At 39.2% G+C, this 18,922-nt stretch overlaps 1 non-coding gene across 1 annotated transcript; it reads left to right on the top strand.

The window, feature by feature from the left end:
• Positions 1-10,484: 10,484 nt before the first annotated feature.
• LOC122657187 lies at positions 10,485-10,591 on the top strand. Its single transcript, XR_006332256.1, has one exon. It is a non-coding gene; the product is annotated as a small nucleolar RNA R71 (small nucleolar RNA).
• Positions 10,592-18,922: the final 8,331 nt, after the last annotated feature.

Consider the following 18,922-nt stretch of genomic DNA (forward strand, 5'->3'; position numbering starts at 1 on the left):
ACAAGGTGACTAGGCCATGGGAGGTTTCAGGGTTTTGGGCAGAAACGGGTTAGGAAAGGCGGGTCAGGGGGACTCGGACTCCAGACAGAGGGACGAGGCTCGAAAGCTCAAAATCAGATTGGGGCAGGGCCTCAAAACTAGGAAAAAGAGGAAAAAAGGAAAACTGGAGCTCTTGGATCCCCCTTCTCCTGAACTTGGAACTTGCTGAAATGAGGGGTGAGGGGTATTTATAGGAAAAAATTCTGTCTAGCGGCGCCGTCGGACCAAAAAAATCATGTTTTGGGTCCCTCATGGCGCTATAGGACGAAGAGTTGGCTGGGTGCGGCGCCATAGCTGTGCGGTGCCGTAGCAGAGCACGGCGCTGCCGTACAGTGCCACGACCGTGCACGGTGCTGCCAAGTCGTGGCTTCAGGCGGGGACGTCGTGTGGGGTTGTACTGAGGATGCGGGGGACCGTGGGTGGAAAGGAGGTGGAACAGGGTGTTCGAGTTACTCTGAAGGAAAAAAAAAGCTTAAAGGGCATTGCCAGTCTTTCGCGTCCGGTTGTCGTCATCGCTAGGGGGTGATAAAATTCAGCATCTACATAGACAACATGGGATTCCCAGATGACCATCTCGAAAGATAAACAAGGTAAATCTTTCACTGAGAAAAATACATACTGTGATTGACTCTGTGCAAGGCGTTGAAGGTGGAATAAAATTTAATCCCATAACTGGGGAACTTGTCGCGGCAGCATCTGCCATCCAAGATTTGGAAGCATGAAACTACATGTTTTCCCACAATAAAATTCAGGCGCCAGAAACCCAGAATCAACAGCCCAAGAATTTTTTTTGGTAACAACAGCCCAAGATTTGACATCAATATCCCCAATCCCATATGTGGAGTGTGAGAGTTCTGAAGTGAACTTGAAATAAGATGAATGTTATGGGGATGCCTACCAAATGGGGCCTATGGGGAACATGCTCCTGTTTGCTAAATACAAGGGAGAAAAAGAGCAAGATAGTTCCTACTTGATTGGTTTTCGTGATAAGCCTAAATTTTCTGCATCAAATCCAGGATTGCTACCGCTAGTGAAACTTGAAACAATGCCATGGGCATATACTAAAGAAGTGTCTTGGGATTCTTATTTTTCAAAGGAGAGAGGCAACACGTGGCAATCAAGTAAGAATTGTTTGGATTTTGAAAGGTTTGGCCATCATATCACATCTCTAAGTTTGAGCTCTATGCCAGCAGCTAATGAAATGGGTATGAACTATGATGATGGGTTGGCTGAACATAACCAGCCCTCTTCTTCTGGAATGGTAGATTCATCTGATGTTTCAGGCTCAATGATGCATGTTACTTCTTCCTGCTCTGTAAGCTTCCATATGAATGATCATTCAAAACGGAAAAGTTCCATCAGGGAAAATGGAGTTGCCTTCACAGTGAAAAGTACTTATAAAGATGACACAGTGAGATTCAAGTTTGACCCTTGCGCAGGGTGTTTCCAATTGTTTGAGGAAGTTGCAAAATGATTAATATTGCCAATAGGGAGATTCTAGCTCAAATACCTTGACGATGAGGAGGAGTGGGTCATGTTAGTGAGTGACGCTAATTTGCAGGAGTGTCTTGAGATAATGGACTCTATTGGATCTCGTAATAACAAGCTCATGGTACGTGATTTGTCATCTGCTGAGCACACCTCTTCCAGTAGCAATTGCTTGTTCATGGGAGGCTCATGAAGATCTAGGGACGAGAAACAGGATCTGGTTTGTTTTGTTGCATACTAATGATTGATGGACTGAACTGCAAGTTAATTCTCCTAGCCTTCCTTTGCTCGCATATCGAGGTCTGTATATGCTTCGATGTTATATAGAGAGTAAATCTTTCAAGTGGCTTCGAGAGTTGCAGTTGTTGTAAGGATCTAATTCAATCCTTTGTGGATCCGTCTCGTTCTTGTGTATATTATTACCTTTAACAGTTGATAAGATTGAGCATGTAGGGTTTTTAGATGTAAAGTCTGTAAATGATAATGTTGTAACCTTCCTGAAATATCTTCTTCAATACTGTTCCATTCTCATCCTCTATAGCTATAGTTCTCTAATAGCTATAGGGCTGCATGATGGATTAAACCCGATAGTGCAACGAAAAGCTTCGAATGGGGTATCTCTTGCATTCGAATTTACCAGATAAAAATTTATTGCAAGAAAAGATTTAAGGTTTCTTAGAATTGCAATTGAAGTTTCTCCTCCAATAACAGTTCTTCCACATTCGAGTAATAGTAGAGATTGATGCGTTCAACAACTTGAATCGTTTATCTCAGATTCCACACACTTTGCCTTCACCAAGTTAGGGTTTCTCAAACCCTAAGAAAGTTTCTCCTCCAAATTATAGTTCTTCTACATTCGAGCAATAATAAAGATTGATGCATTCAACAACTTGAATCGTTTATCTCAGAATCCACACACTTTGCCTTCACCAAGTTAGGGTTGTTCAAACCGAGAGAGAGAGAGAGAGAGAGAGAGAACTCGCGGCCAACGATACTGTGCGTCCTCTCTCCCTTTGCTCTCTTTTATCGGAAAACCCCTAACCGGGTTTCCTTGTTTAACAAGAACTAGTTTCCCTTCATTTTCTTTCAATGGCTGATTGTTTTTCTATTGGCCCTTCTTTGTTTTATGAAATGCTTTTATGGGTTTAATTTTTTAGCATACTAGTTGGCCTTTTTTATTTGGGGCATATCTCCCTAATTGGAAGGAATTTGGGGAAAGTTTTGCATATCCATATGGATTAGGAACGATTTGGGAGTACCTCTTTACTCTGTAAGATTTAAAATTTTATTTCATTTGAAGGATTCGCTTTGCCCCTTTGTTGTTGTTCCTCCTACTTTGAGAATGGTTTATTTTATTTCTGTTTGGTTTGAATATCTCTTTGCAAGTTTCATTTGCGGTCTCCTAACTCTCATCATACATGTGAAATAATAGAAGAGGGTGGGAATAACTGTCGGGAAATACAAAGGAATGGGTGAGGGAAAAAAATAACTGTTAGAAAATACAAGGGATTGGGTGAGGTAAAAATAATCGAAGGAGAGGCAGAGACAAAGGAGAACAATAGAAGTAGCGTAGGGAAGCAGGGAGGAAAAGAGTGTATCATACTTGAGAGAAATGGGAAGAAATTACCGCCAACAGACTGCTAACAAGCCACTTAGGCTTTTACACAAACAAAACTCCATTTCATTTCATAATATAACAGGCCACTTAGACTCTTCTAAATGTTTAAACTGAAAAATGGAGCTTTATTCTAATTTCTAACTAGGATACTCCTAAAACAATTCCTATACCAAACAAGATAAAATAAAATGAAAAGCTATTAGATTAACAGCAAAACAAACAAATAAACTCTGCTCTAACCTGTAGGTCGATGCTACGGTCCATGGGATCATGGTAGTTCACCTTGGAAAACCAATAATAATATAAGTTCCGAGTTCCCAATTTTAGGGAATTCCAGGGTTGTCCCTAGGGAACCCTAGGGTTGCCCTAGGGCACCCTAATCTGGCTTGGGCATCCTATTTTTAATTTTAGGGTTTTTCCATGGTCGCCCATGGTGCCCTACTGGAACCCTATTAGGGTTTGGTATGACAAGCCAATGCCGAGTCCGTCTCTTTGACGTCCCATGAAATTATTGGCATCCATGTCATAGAGAAAAATCATCCCTATTCCATCTCATGGATAAAGGGATTCATCCCACACCCGAATGCACAGTGGAAAACAACCGATTCGGGTCACTTTCACATCCCATGAATAATCCATACAATTAAATCAACGGGAATTAACATAGAATTGCTAACCTGAAGAGTCTCAAGTGTTGCTCCTCCAATAGACAATGGTTCTTCCTCCGATGAGTACTCCAAGTAAATAGATCTGAACCTCCAATGATGCAGCTAAGGTTCTTCAAGCTAATCCTAGATGCTCTTCAGTTCTTCAAGCATAAATCTAGGTTTCCAAAATCCTAACTCTCAAACAAAGTAGAGAGCAAGAAGAAGGAGAAGAAGATATCACAAGAGAGAGAGGGGAACCAAAAATCATCCAAGAGGGGGGGGGGGGCAGCCAAAAACGTGGAGCACTGGCCCCCTCCTGCGTTTTTTGTTATTTTATAATGCTAGGGTTTTGGAAACCCTAGATGGGAAAAAATCCCAGTGAGAGTCTGACTCTCTCTCTCTCTCATTGTTAGCTTTCCTATTTAAACTCAAAGTGCTTCTAATTGGTGAAGAAGCAGAATCTAATAGGGAATGATATAATTAATTAATTATTTTAATTTATAGATAATTACAATTAGCACCATATCCATTAATTAAATAAAGAACCAACTATTTTAGCAATTTCTAAATAACTCCCTACATGATAATAAATTATCATGTACAACCCCTCCACTAATCAACACCATCATTATGGAATCTAGGGCATGTACACTTGTACTGCCAAATCCCATTCCATAGTATATGTCCATATAAGAGTGTCTGTGTATCTGATCGGGTCCCGCAAAACTCGATAAAACACTTTAATCAAATAACAATATATAATCTATTATTTTATGTAAAATAGGTTTTGGAAAAATCATTTCCAAAACGGCACTGGATCCAGATTCTGATCCGACCATATATAGACAACTTCAATCTCGGTGTTCCCTAATCGGGCAATGGTGACCATGTTGATTAACTCCTTCACTCACAAAGTGTTTGCGCATTCCCAGAACATCGGCTTTGACTCACTTGAGTCTCAGTCATTGATGAACCAAAGAATGCGGTCACACTTCGCAATGACAGGGTCCCCTCAGGTATAGGGCATCAGTGACACATGTCTATCCCTTCCTACATCTGACAGTAATACATGAGGGAATCGACAAAGTAGACTCTTCGTCAATACACACATCAAACTTGTGAGTACTCGCATTCGTACCCTGACATCACATGTCTAGGCATACCCAATGCGATGACCATATGATAAGGGTGCCCAGCCCAAACCCTAGTCGTGACTACCATTTTAAGTAATACTTATGGACACATAATGCTCAAAAAGTTTATATCACATGTGATAATATTAAGTCAAAATGTATAAAGGTTCAATACAAAGTAAAACCGGATTGAACCGGACTGAACCGGGTTTGATGGACACATAAATCCAACAATCTTTCACTTGTACATTAAAGCCAATTTCCCATATATTTTAAACCCATGCCCTCCATGTGTTTTTCAAACACTCCAGGAGACAAACCCTTTGTCATGGCATCTGACACATTTTCAGTTGTATCCACATCGGAGACACTCACGTCGCCCTGCTGGATAATCTCTCTGATGAGGTGATACTTCCACTGCACATGTGTTCGAGTTAAAAAAAGTACCGCAAGCATACGGGTCCATCTTAGCTATGGGTCGAACACAAGGAGATAAGTCACTCTATCTTACTCATTTAAAGTAATGCAAAGTGAACCAGATTAAGAAGATTGAACTAAATTAATGATTAAACTAAATTAACGGTCCTACACATGCATCTACCGAATTGACGTCCTAACCATTCATCTAAATACAGAAAATATTGAATTATAAATAGAATGAACCTAAAAACTAAGGACTTATTTGCCTAGGATAAAACCCAAAGTTGAGAATGAGAAACAATTTAAAATGCTAAAATGAAATATAATAAAAAGAAGAGAAGAAGACAATTACCTTGGGGAAGAGGTTGTACTCCCCACACGATCTTGCAAGTTGGAGAAGCTTGAATGATGAAGATGCTAATTAATTAATTAATTACAAATCCATATAGGCTATCCTAGTTAATTACATCAACATTAAAACTAACCTAAGAAGAACAAGTAAAGAAGATGAAATAAAACTTGCATTAAACTTGAAAGCTATTACAATGAAGAACAAAAATTAAAAGACTAAAAGATGAGCTCAACACTTGAGCAAGGGGGTAGGGAAAAAAAAAAGCCTAAGAGAATTCGTGGGAGCGTGAGAGAGAGACTAAAAAATAAAAATTGAAAGCTAAGCATTCCTCCACGTTTTTACAAAAAGGGTATATAAAGGTGTGCAAGAGGATTTAGGGTTTACACAAAGTATAGGTGAGATGGAGGGCTAGGATTAGATCAAGGGAAGGAAGGTGAGCACGGTTAGAGAGTGGAAATTGTGAGAGAGATGGAATTGTGAGAGAGAGAGAGAGAGACAGAGAGAGAGGCAGTGAGAGTTGAGAGAGAGTAAAAGAAGTTAGGAAAGAGGGAGAGAAAGTAGGAGAGCATGTGAAAGGGATTAGAAGGGAGTTGGGATTTGAGAGGATCGTGTGGGGTTTGGAGAGAGAGAAGAGAGATAGAACCCGAGAGGAATTGGGAATTAGAGGGATATGAGAGAGAGAGAAATGTGTGAAAGAGTGAAATAATATTTTAGGGATGGGGAGAGAGGGATCACGTGGAAAGATTTGGGAAAAACAAAATAAAAAAATAAAAAATAAATAAAATGGAAAAGTGAATTGGAAAGTGGATGAAATCCTCTTTTTGAAAATATCTCTCCATCCTGGCCCCGGATGGACCCAATCCGAGAATTAAAGTTGCTCCAATTAATGTTCTGGACGATATGAGCCCAATATCGGAAATCTTTTGAAAATTTCCCAAATTTTTGAAATTATAGTTATGCCCTTGGATCTTTAGTGAAACTTCTTCCCATCTTGCCCTTAATCATATGTGAATCGATCCATGGGTAGACTGGTGCCTAGATTGCAACAAATCCTTCCTTGGTTCTGGGCTCGGGCTTGCACTTCAGCTCATTTTCTGGCCCATTGTTCTTTTTTTTGCCCCAAAAAGAATAATCGCTTATATGATGGTCTAAACGAATGCGTACTTGACATGCAAGTGGTCCACCTTGCTTAGAATTCCGTCATCTTTGCAACCATAAAAAGAAATTGGACCACTTTACGTGTAACTTGGGAGATATGGTGCCCAATAGTCCAACATAGCATAAAATGACCTAAAACCTGAAAAACACGGAAAAATACCCAAGTAGCTCCATAAAATGTGAGTAAAATGCATGCTTATGACCCTAAGATTTCACACATTAATGTGCTCATCAAATTCTCCCACACTTAGACTTTGTTTGTCCTCAAGTAAACAAAACAAAAACTATCCTAAAATGCAAAAATCCTAACTCACTTTCGTAGGAATCACGGTTGAACTTAGCACGTGCAACAAGCCTTTAAACCCCTAGGTTACCCTTAGTGAACGAGTTTTGCCTCGTGGGTGTTTGCAGTGAATGTACACCCAAAATTCAATAAGTCCAAAAAATGTTGCAAATTTCAATTATGGCATAAGTAGGATAGTGCACACAATCTCTAAAAATGCTCAACCAAAGATCAAGGAGCCAAAGATTCCCCCAAACTTGAATTTTATTACCCCACATCAATTCAAGCAACAAGCATGCATCAAGATTAAGGGATCTCCTCATATATTCTGAACACTACTCACCTTTAGGTAAACCACTCATAGCATCGATGGAACCAAAGACTCAGGCTTTGAGCATTTTTTATCATACTTTCTTTTCAGGCATTTAAGGCAATAACTTTTCTTTCTCTTCAAACAGTGAACTCTATTTCTACTCCACTACTATTCCCTGAATGACATGGTGGAACATACACCAGACACCCAAGTACTTGGTAGCTTTGCTTTTTGCATATATCGATAAAAACATTGAGACATTGATGCTAGATTTTTTTTTTTAGAAGTTTCCTTCCAAGGAATTTCGAAAAGTCACCTCGCTTCCTGAGGCACCAGTGCTCTGTCTAGTTCAAAGGAATTCCACTTTCCTTTCTTGTTTCTTCTTTTTTTGTTTTTTCTATTCACTTTCATGCCTTGTCACAAACAAATTGGTCTCAGCTTCCAGCCAAAAGATCAAAGGGTCCATAAAACACACAAAGGAATCTAGCCATCAAATGAAATGGTGCTCATAGTTTCTAACTCTGTCTCCATCACCGGATACGTACTAATTATCGTCCTCGAAAAGGGATTTTTTTTATTATTTTGCATGCTAGGACACCTAATTCCCTCTTTCTCTCGCTTCGCAATCAAAGAAACGTATGCACAAAACCAAAACTACCACTACAATCAAAATTCACCAAATAAGTTGACACACCCGCCCACACTTAGATCATGCAGTGTCCTTAATGCATGCAGAAAATAAAGAATAAGGACAAGGGAGGGGATGAGGGGGCTTACTAGATATAATCAACAAAGAGGATCATGAAGAGTCATGAGCTCTACAAAAGGTACTAGGAGCATCAACAGAAATCTCAATCCATGGCCGGTAAATGTAAAAAGAGCTTCAGAACCAGAAAATACTCGACCATGAATTTTAGTAAAGCGAGAAATAACATGAAAGTTAAGCACAAATGATAAATACCCAACAGGAAAATCTATCCACATGGGACAGTGGAAAATGAAGGCAGTGAAAAATAGTCCATGTAGACAAATCCTCCCATTCCCTCCCATGATCAATGCAGAATGCATGTCGTTATCGTAAAAATCAACCAAGAATGGATTGCAGTAAGCATCAAAAGGATCATGAATATCAGTAACCTCACCAAGATAATCATAAAAAATGGGAGGTTTACTCAAATCAATCCTAGCAATAAAGCTATCCGCCCTTTGCATAACTTGGTTTGCCAAATAAGGATCATGATAATATGCTTGAAAAGCATCATGACTAACATTGTCCTCCTCAATAAAATCGTCAAACCTAGGAGGTTTGGACAAATCAATATGTGGGACAAAACAATCCTCAGTATGACAATCAAACACCTGAGATGGATCTAGATGGTCTATGCTATCATGAAAATCTGATTCAAAATCAATAGAAACATTAGGCCTAATAAAATCAGAAATATCATGCAACCTATGAACTTCCTCAGTAATGTAGGGCTGCTTTCCTAATCGAAAGACATGAAACTCATGAGAAGAACTACCAAAAGAAAGCTTCATGAGACCACTCCTGCAATTAATCAGAGCATTACTAGTAGCAAGAAATGGCCTACCCAGGATGATAGGGATTTGATCTCTAATACAAGCAACAAGTTGGGTGTCTAGAACAATGAAATCCACAGGATACAAAAATTCACCCACCTTAACTAGAACATCCACTACCATACCCTTAGGAGTCTTAACCAATCTGTCAGCTAGCTGAAGCGTAATAGTGGTTGGTTTAAGGTCTCCTAACCCTAACTGTTGGTACACTGAATAAGGTAATAAATTCACACTTGCTCCTAAATCAAGGAGATCGTGGTCAATCTTAGTGTTACCAATAAAACAAGAGATAGTGGGGCATCCAGGGTCTTTATACTTAGCAGCCAAAGAATGTTGAGAAAATACCGAACTAACAATGGCAGCTAAGAATGCTTTCTTAGGAACATTGGTTTTCTTCTTCTGAGTATATAAATCTTTAAGAACTTTGGCATAAATAGGCACTTGAGAAATGGCATAAATCAAAGGAATATTCACATACACATGCCTAAACACATCTAGAATCTTATCCACATCAGCGGTTTTCCTACTGGCTTTGAGTCTATTGGGGAAGGGGGCTTTAGGAATATAGGCTCTCTCAGGTTGCACATCCAACTTCTCTTTATTGACATCTTCAAGTTCATCAAATGAACCTGATGTCTACGATTCGGCTCTGGTTGGCTAGGCAATTTTCCTTTTTCCCTCTCATACAAGATTGTGACAAACTAGATGAGTTGCTTCTCCACATTATTATGGCTTGTCATGAGAAGGGCCATGCTTTTCTCCAGCACACTTATTCTTGCTGCCTCTCCTGTATTGGTAAACCCAGGGGGTTGCTGATAAGATGCAAAGAGAGGTGGCCTAGCAGAATTCATTGGAGGTCCTAAATGAGGATGAAGGGGAAGGGGATGAGGAGACATACTTGGGTTTTGTGGTGAATAATTAGGCCATTGGAGACCAAGTTGGCCTTGATGGTGAAAGTTAGATAGGCCTACTTGGTTCCCTTGATTCCAGGAGAAATTAGGGAGATTTCTCCATCCTGGTTTGTAAGTGTTGAAATATGGATTATTTTGGTAAAGAGCACTTACATTCTCAGTGTTGGAATTACCCGCAAAGGTGTTGGGGCATTCCTCCATAAAATGACCTGGTGTATGGCACCAAATGCACATGAAGACATGGTTGACTTGGTTAATTGGGACAGGCTCCTTAGGGACTATGGATTCCAACCTTTTGATAAGGCTATCAAGTTTGGCTTCTTTGGCTGGTACACCCTCAATGAAGTAACCCTTAGTGGTCCTTTCAGACTCTTGGGTGGATTCCCATTCCTTAGTCTTATCAGCCAAGTTGGTCAAAAATGTCCAAGCCTCATTCTCATCAGTAAAAGAGATAAATCCGGTAGGACACATAGACTCTAAAAGTTGCTTGGTCTGAAAGTCAATGCCCTCATAAATGATTTGGCAAATTTGTCACAAGTCAATACCGTGGTGAGGACATTCTAATAGGAGATCCTTGAACCTTTTCATGAATTTAGAGAAGGACTCATGTGGTTTCTACCTAAATTGAAGAATTTCATTCTTGAGTTTATTGGTTTTGTGAAGAGGGAAAAATTTTCACAAGAAGACAATTGTAAATTGATCCCGTGTAGTAATGGAATTTTTGGCAGTCCATAGAGCCACTTCTTGGCATGGTCCTTCAGAGCAAAGGTTATGAACCATAGTCTAACTGCATCATCAGATAAATTTTGGACTTTAATCAGAACACAAACCTCCTCAAATTCCCTAAGGAAGAGATAGGCATCTTCATTGGTCATCCCATGGAAATGGGGCAACATACTAATGAAGTTGATCTTGAGTTCATAATTATTCCCTGTAGCAACTGGTAGATTGATGTAGGAAGGTTGTGCAGCCCTAGTAGGATAGAACCTATCCTTAAGAGTCCTAGGTTGAGGTTGGTCAACCATAGTCAAAGGTGGTGGAGGTGGTATTTTAACAAGTCGGTTGGTTGAGTCACGGGTCCACACTTTAGCCACCTAAACCGATTTAGAAGTCTCCTTTTTTTATTTTAATTATAAAGAAAAACAAAAATACTAGAAAAAATACTAAAAACACGAGGGAGTTCAAGATAGTTGGTATATCTGCCCCTCAAAGGTTGAAACAATGATTCCAAAGTTGTAAGGTTGCCATATAGGTTAATAGTAAGGGAATCCGTATAGTCTTCACTAGCCACCTACGTGCGACTCCAAGTGGATTCTGATGTAGAGTGGAGAACTACTATACGTTTTTGTTTCCAAACAAAGGCACTCACTATGTTGCTTTCCTATTATCAAAGTTTGTCACCTCCAAACATAGGTCACATACCAATCCAAACCACCAAAACGAATCAAGGGCAGTGTCATAGGTGATGAAATCCCATGAGGTACACCAAGATTGGTTTGTTGGGTAACCTAGAGGGGGGTGAATAGGTTACCACTAGTGGATTTTGCCTCTTTTTCGATTGGTTGCACACTTATATTAAATATAAAAAGCAGAAGTAAATGAGGCACAAGATTTATAGTGGTTCGGCTAACTTAGCCTACATCCCTCCTCTCAACCTTGAGAGAATTCCACTAGTATTTCCCTTTCAATACAATAGGTGGGAAAATGACACCTTTACAACTCTTTTAACAGGATAAGAGGATCCTTACAATCTTAGTTCCAGGACAAGAGTATCCTTTCAATCTCTTAAGGATGAGAGGGTCCTTGTACTAATCTAAGTACAGTCTAGATTAATACAACAATGCTTTATCAAATCAAAAGCATAAACAAGTAAATACAATAGAAGTTTGGTATAAATACCTATCAAAGAGTAGTGACACTTTTACCCTTTGAGTGATGGTGCTCAATGATATGAATGAGAGTGATGCACCTTGAGTCTCCTAGATGACTCTCCTTGATGGCATGAGTTGGAGAGAGTGGAGAGTTAAGAGCTTGGTAATATCTCTTTGAAGAGTTTAGATTGAATAATTTAGCTCAATAACAAATTCTCACTTTTGTACTTTCTCAAATGTACTATGCACTTTTTCTATCAAAAGATGTATTTTGTTCCTTGTTTGGATGTGTTTTATAAAGCCAAAAGTTGGAGTTTGTTTGTTCTCCAACGGATATAAAAGCTGTCATATTTTTAGACTGTCGGTCGACCTATAAAAGTTGTCGGTCGACCATCAAAAACTAGCCGTTGAAAACTAGCCGTTAAGCCCAAGTTTGGGGCTGTAGGTCGATTGTCGGTCGACCTATGGATCGACCTACAAGTGTCGGTCGATCGATAGATCTGTCGGTTGCAACCGAACTCGGAAACAGTCTGTATTTTTATATTCTGTAGGTCGACCGGCTGAAGTGCAGAGGTCGACGCAGAGCATGATTATCCTATTTTTTGATTGTCTGTCAAGGGGATTTTTGGTCCAGCTTGCTTGGGGACTTCATAGGTTTTGTCTAACACTTTAATGGCCATGTTTCTGAGTCTAGGGCATGGGAATGAGTTCCTCCTGCCTTACATGTGAATGCAATGTGTGTGTAATGTGATATGCACATGTAATGAAATGTGTTCTAATGCACTTGAATCTTCTTGGAAGTCTTTGTCTTGTTAATTCTGGCTTCCTTTAGAAGATGTTCCTCAATCTTCAAATTTCTTCTTTTCCTTAACTCTTCTTGGAGCTCGTGATCAAGTCTTTCCTGGATGCTTGATGCTTCCAACGCGACTATGAAGCTGTTAAAGATTGAATATTAGTATTAATCTTAATGTTTGTTATCATCAAAATTAGTTTATGGAGGAATGTGTTTTCCAACATGGTTGGTTTAGGCATATGAAAAATTTTGGATTGAGCGCACATTCTTTGAAACAGAAGAGAAACAAGATGAAGTTTTTTTTTTTTTTTTTTTTTTTTTTTTTTTTTTAAGAAAAGGAAAAAGAAAATAAAACACTTCGATTTACTTAAAAATAAGAAAAACAAAGTGGATAATTATCTCCCCGGCAACGGTGCCAAAAACTTGTTTGAGTTAAAAAAAATACCGCAAGTGTACGGGCCAATCGTAACTACGAGTCGAACACAAGGAGATAAGCTACTCTATCTTACTCATTTAAAGTAACGCAAAGTGAACCAGATTAAGAAGATTGAACTAAATTAATGATTAAACTAAATTAACGGTCCTACACATGCATCTACCGAATTGACGTCCTAACCCTTCATCTAGATATGGGAAATATTGAATTATAAATAGAATGAATCTTAAAACTAAGGACCTTATTTGCCTAGGAAAATGCCCAAAGTTGAGAATGAGAAACAATTTAAAATGCTAAAATGAAATAAAATAAAAAGAAGAGAAAAAGACAATTACCTCAGGGGAGTGCGACCCACACGATCTTGCAAGTTGGAGAAGCTTGAGTGATGAAGATGCTAATTAATTAATTAATTGCAAATCTATATAGACTATCCTAGTTAATTACATCACTATTAAAACTAACATAAGAAGAACAAGTAAAGAATATGAAATAAAACTTACATCAAACTTGAAAGCTATTACAATGAAGAACAAAAATTAAAAGACTAAAAGATGAGCTCAACACATGAGCAAAGGGGTCGGGAAAAGAAAGATCCTAAGAGAATTCGTGGGAGAGTGAGAGAGAGACCAACAAATAAAAATTGAAAGCTAAGCGTTGCTCCATGTTTTTACAAAAGGGTATATAAAGGTGTGCAAGAGGATTTAGGGTTTACACAAAGTATAGGTGAGATGGAGGGCTAGGATTAGATCAAGGGAAGGAAGGTGAGAACGGCTAGAGATTGGAAATTGTGGGAGATTGAGAAAATAATAATAAAATAAAATAAAATAAATAAGTGAGATAAGAGGTAGGAGGGAGAGCACGGTTAGAGAGTGGAATTGTGAGAGAGAGAGAGAGTCCGTGAGAATTGAGAGAGAGTGAAAGAAGTTAGGAAAGAGGGAGAGAAAGTAGGAGAGCATGTGAAAGGGATTAGAAGGGAGTTAGGATTTGAGAGGATTGTGTGAGGTTTGGAGAGAGAGAAGAAAGATAGAACCCGAGAGGAATTGGGAATTAGAGGGATATGAGAGAGAGAGAGAGAGAGAGAGAGAGAGAGAGAGAGAAATGTGTGAACGAGTGAAATCAGATTGAGAGAGGGATCACGTGGAAAGATTTGGAAAAAACAAAATAAAAAAAAATAAAAAAAAAAAAGTGAATTGGAAAGTGGATGAAATCCTCTTTGAAAATACCTCTCCATCCTGGCCCCGGATGGACCCAATCCGAGAATTAAAGTTGCTCCAATTAATGTTCTGGATGATATGAGCCCAATATCGGATATCCTCTGAAAATTTCTCAATTTTTTAAAATTATAGTTATGCCCTTGGATCTTCAGTGAAGCTTCTTCCCATCTCGCCCTTGATCACATGTGAATCGATCCATGGGTAGACTAGTGCCTAGATTGTATCAAATCCTTCCTTGGTTCTGGGCTCGGGCTTGCACTTCAACTCATTTTCTCTGGTCCAAAAAGAATAATCGCTTGTATGATGGTCTAAACGAATGCGTACTTGACATTCCGTTCTCTTCACAACCATGAAAAGAAATTGGACCACTTTACGTGTAACTTGGGAGATATTGCACCTGATAGTCAAACATAGCATAAAATGACCTAAAACCTGAAAAACACAGAAAAATACCCGAGTAGCTCCGTAAAATGTGAGTAAAATGCATGCTTATGACCCTAAGATTTCACATTAATATGCTCATCAATGTGCTTGTTCCTTTGATGAGCCCTAGGCTCCTTAGCTTGTGCAATGACCCCTCTATTGTCACATAACAGGGGAATAGGGCCCTTGACAAGGTCAGGGACAACCTCCAAATCTGATAGGAATTTCCTCAACCAAACACCTTCTTTTGCTACATCACAGGCTAGAAGGTATTTTGCTTCGGTAGTGGAATCGATTGTAGATTTTTGTTTTGCACTCTGCCACACAATGACACCTCCACTCATTAGATACACCATCCTAGACGTGGATTTTCTGTCATCCTTGTCAGTTTGGAAATTTGAGTCTGTGTAACCTAGAACTGACAACTGATTAGATCCAAAAACCAAGAAATAGTCCTTAGTCCTTCTCAAGTACTTGAGGATATCCTTGACAGCACTCCAATGCTCTCGTCCAGGGTTAGATTGGTAACAACTTATGATACCTACTGCATAGTAAATGTCTGGCCTCGTACACAACATAGCATACATAAGACTCCCTACTACAGAGGCATAGGGAATCCTCTTCATCTCTTCAATGTTCGTCTGACACTGCGGACATTGAGATCCGGAAAGACTGACTCCATGTCGGAAAGGGACACTTCCCTATTTGGAGTTCTCCATGCTAAATCTGGCCAAGACTTTGTCTATATAGGTAGCCTATGATAAGCCTAGCATCCTTTTCTGGAGATCTCTCACGAATTTGATCCCAAGGATATAGCTAGCTTCACCAAGGTCTTTCATCGAGAATGTTGTGGACAACCACTATTTCACCAATGAAAGAAACCCTACATCGTTATCCATCAGCAATATGTTATCTACGAATAAAATAAGAAAACATACTTCACTCCCACTGATCTTCTTGTAAATGCATGGTTCATCCATGTTTTGATTAAAACCAAAGGATTTGATTGATTGATCAAACCTGATGTTCCAGCTTCTGGAAGCCTGCTTCAGTCCATAGATGGACCTTTGTAATTTGCATACCTTTCTTTCTTCCTCCAAGGAAGAGAACCCCGCTGGTTGTCGCATGTAGATTTCTTCTTAAAGAAATCCATTCAGAAATGCAATTTGCACATCCATCTACCAAATCTCATAATCAAAGTATACGGCGAGAGCCAATAAAATCTTGATGGACTTCATCATCTCCACTGGTGAAAAGGTTTCCTTATAGTCTATACCATTTTTCTGGGTATAGCCCTTTGCCACTAGTCTCGCTTTGAATCTTTTGACCTTTCCATTGGCACCCTTCTTCCTTTTGAAGATCCATTTACATCCAATCGGCATAACTCCAAGTGGTAGATCGACCAGAGTCCAGACCTTATTGGAATGCATCAAATCGATTTCAGAGCGCATAGCCTCCAGCCACCTAGTGGCATCAACATCCTTTAGAGCTTCAGAGTATATTATCGGATCATCATCCAATTCAACCGAAACCATGTGGAACTCTTTCATTGTTTACTCTTCTTCGGTAAGAAAAGTAAGCCTGGTGGGTGGTCTAATAGTCCTCCCACTGCATCGAGGTTCTTAAGGTGTTTGTATTTTAGCGGGTATGTCAATTGGTCTCACTTCTGGAAGTGAAGTTCCTGAGTTATCCAATAACTCTTTAATGACTACATGTTCAGACCTCCTGGTCAACATTTATTCTTTCAGAAATGTGACGTGTTTATTTACAATGACCTTTTGATCAACCAGGTCATAGAAGTTGTAACCTATCGTGTCCTTAGGATAGCCTAAGAAAAAGCATCTTGAAGTCTTGGATTACAACTTGTCTGTCTGTTGCTTTCGCACATGTGCTATGCAACCTCATTCCCTAAGGTATTGAATGCTGGGCTTACACCCTTTCCATAACTCAAAAGGTGTCTTACGTATTCAAGATATAAATAGCCTATTCAAGATATAAATAGCCATTTCTAAAGCGTACCCCCAAAAAGAGAGAGGTAGCTTAGTATAAGTGAGCATCAACCAGACCATATCCAATAGAGTCCCATTACGTCGTTCAGATACACCATTTTGTTATGGTGTTCCAGGATTAGTTAATTGACTAACTATCCCTTATGATATGAGATGTTCATTAAATTCATCCGATAGATACTCCCCTCCACGATCTGATCGTAAGGACTTGACATATTTATCTTTCGACCTCACCTTGGAACTCTTTGAATTTATCAAAGGCTTTCGATTTTCTATGCATCAAGTATATATAACCATATCTAGAGTAATCATCTGTAAAAGTTATGAAATACTCAAATTCATACCTTGCTTGTATATTTATGGGCCCACATACTTCAGTATGTATTAACTCTAACAGATCTGTGGCTCTAGTACCTTTATTGCTAAAGGGTTTCTTTGGTCATTTTGCCCTGAAGGCATGACTCACAGGTAGGGAAGGGTTCCACCCTCAGACACTCTAAGGGCCCATCCCTTGCCAATCTACTGATTCGGTCCAAATTAATGTGACCTAATCTTAGATGCCATAGATATGTCGAGTTCACTGGAGCTGCTTTCTGTTTCAAATCAACATTCGAAACAATATTCATTCTAATAGGGCAATCTAGGAAATACAATCCACTTTGTATGTATACAGATGCCATAAAAGAATTATTAAAATGAATAATCAATTTAGAATTAAAGAATAAACTATACCCGTCCAAAACGAGTTTTGAAACTGAAATAATCTTCCTCTTAAAAGAGGGTACATAGTAACAATCCTTTAAAACTAAATTAACAGAACTAAAATTCAAAATAAAAGTTTTCACAGCCATCGCAATGGTTTCAGCTCCAATGCCCATCCGAAGACGCACCTCATTTCTTTTCAAATTCCTTGTCTCCTTTAACCCCTACAAATCATTGCTATGTGAACAGTGGAACCACTATCCACCAACCAAGAATTGGTCGGTTCAAAGGACAAATTAGACTCATAAAGAATGTAAACATCATATGTACCTTCTTTAGCAACCTTAGTATCATCTAGCTTTTTGTCTTTCATAGTAGCCAGAATGCACGATAGTTTCATTTCCAGTGACCCTCCTTTTTGTAAAAGAAGCACTTGCCTTTAGCTTTCTTATTGCTAGAGTTCCCACCCTTGGGTTTCAGGGCCTTAGCCTTATTTTCCTTTTTTTTCTTCTTCCCATTTGAAGAAGGCTTCACATCAATAGCATAGACCTCAGCCTTATCCTTTTTGAAGGTAGCCTCCGCTTCTACCAGTGCATTAGCAAGCTCGGTGAGCTCCAGTTCCTTATCTGACATATTGTAGGACATCTTAAAGGATGCATAGGCAGAGGTGAGTGATGCTAAGATCAGATCAGTTTTATATCGTAGCTCAAACCTGGTCTCCATGGATTCCAGTTTCTTGAATAGATTAATCATTTTCATGACATGGTCCATCACTGGAGTCCCCTAGGACATCTTATAGTTATGGATCTGACTCACTACATCAGAGTGTGCATGTATCAGCTGCCTGTTGAACAATTCAGCAAGCTTATCCATTTTACCGCTTAAGGTACGTATATCCTTGACTGAGTCCAATATTGACTTCTCCAATGATCCTAGGATATAAAGCGATGTCTTGGAGTCCCTCTTAAGGAAATCCTGCATCTCCTTATAAGCCTCAAAATCATTCGGGTCGGGTTGAGGAGAAACTTGTTCATCAAGAATTATGTAAAGTCCTTCTATAGTCAGGAGCAATATAATGCTCTGGTACCAATCGACATAATTTGTTCCATTTAATTTGTATTCACTAATGACTATTAACAGGTTGGAATTAACGGCAGCCATTGAGTAGTAATCTACACATGTACAAGTAAAAATACATGCATATTAATAACCATTGATAAAATTAAGCATACACATCAATGGTCTTTCATGATTTAGATCTCCCTCATGACCCAATAAATAAATTGGATACCTACAACCCTTGCATGCATAACTTACCCTGTCGGGAGTCATTATACACACTGTGGTAGTGTGGACTAATCTGTCTGCCTCATGGACTTCTAATATTTTTCGATCACCTGGGTGTCATGCCTAGATCCTATCGGCTGACATACATCCAAGTCATGTATTTACCTATTGTATTAGTTAGAATCATGGAATCATGAAGGATGGCCCACTGTCGCAGTGCCCTCTCACCACCCATATCCTAACG

The sequence above is a fragment of the Telopea speciosissima genome, chromosome 3 (assembly GCF_018873765.1).
Source record: "Telopea speciosissima isolate NSW1024214 ecotype Mountain lineage chromosome 3, Tspe_v1, whole genome shotgun sequence".
Taxonomy (NCBI): domain Eukaryota; kingdom Viridiplantae; phylum Streptophyta; class Magnoliopsida; order Proteales; family Proteaceae; genus Telopea; species Telopea speciosissima.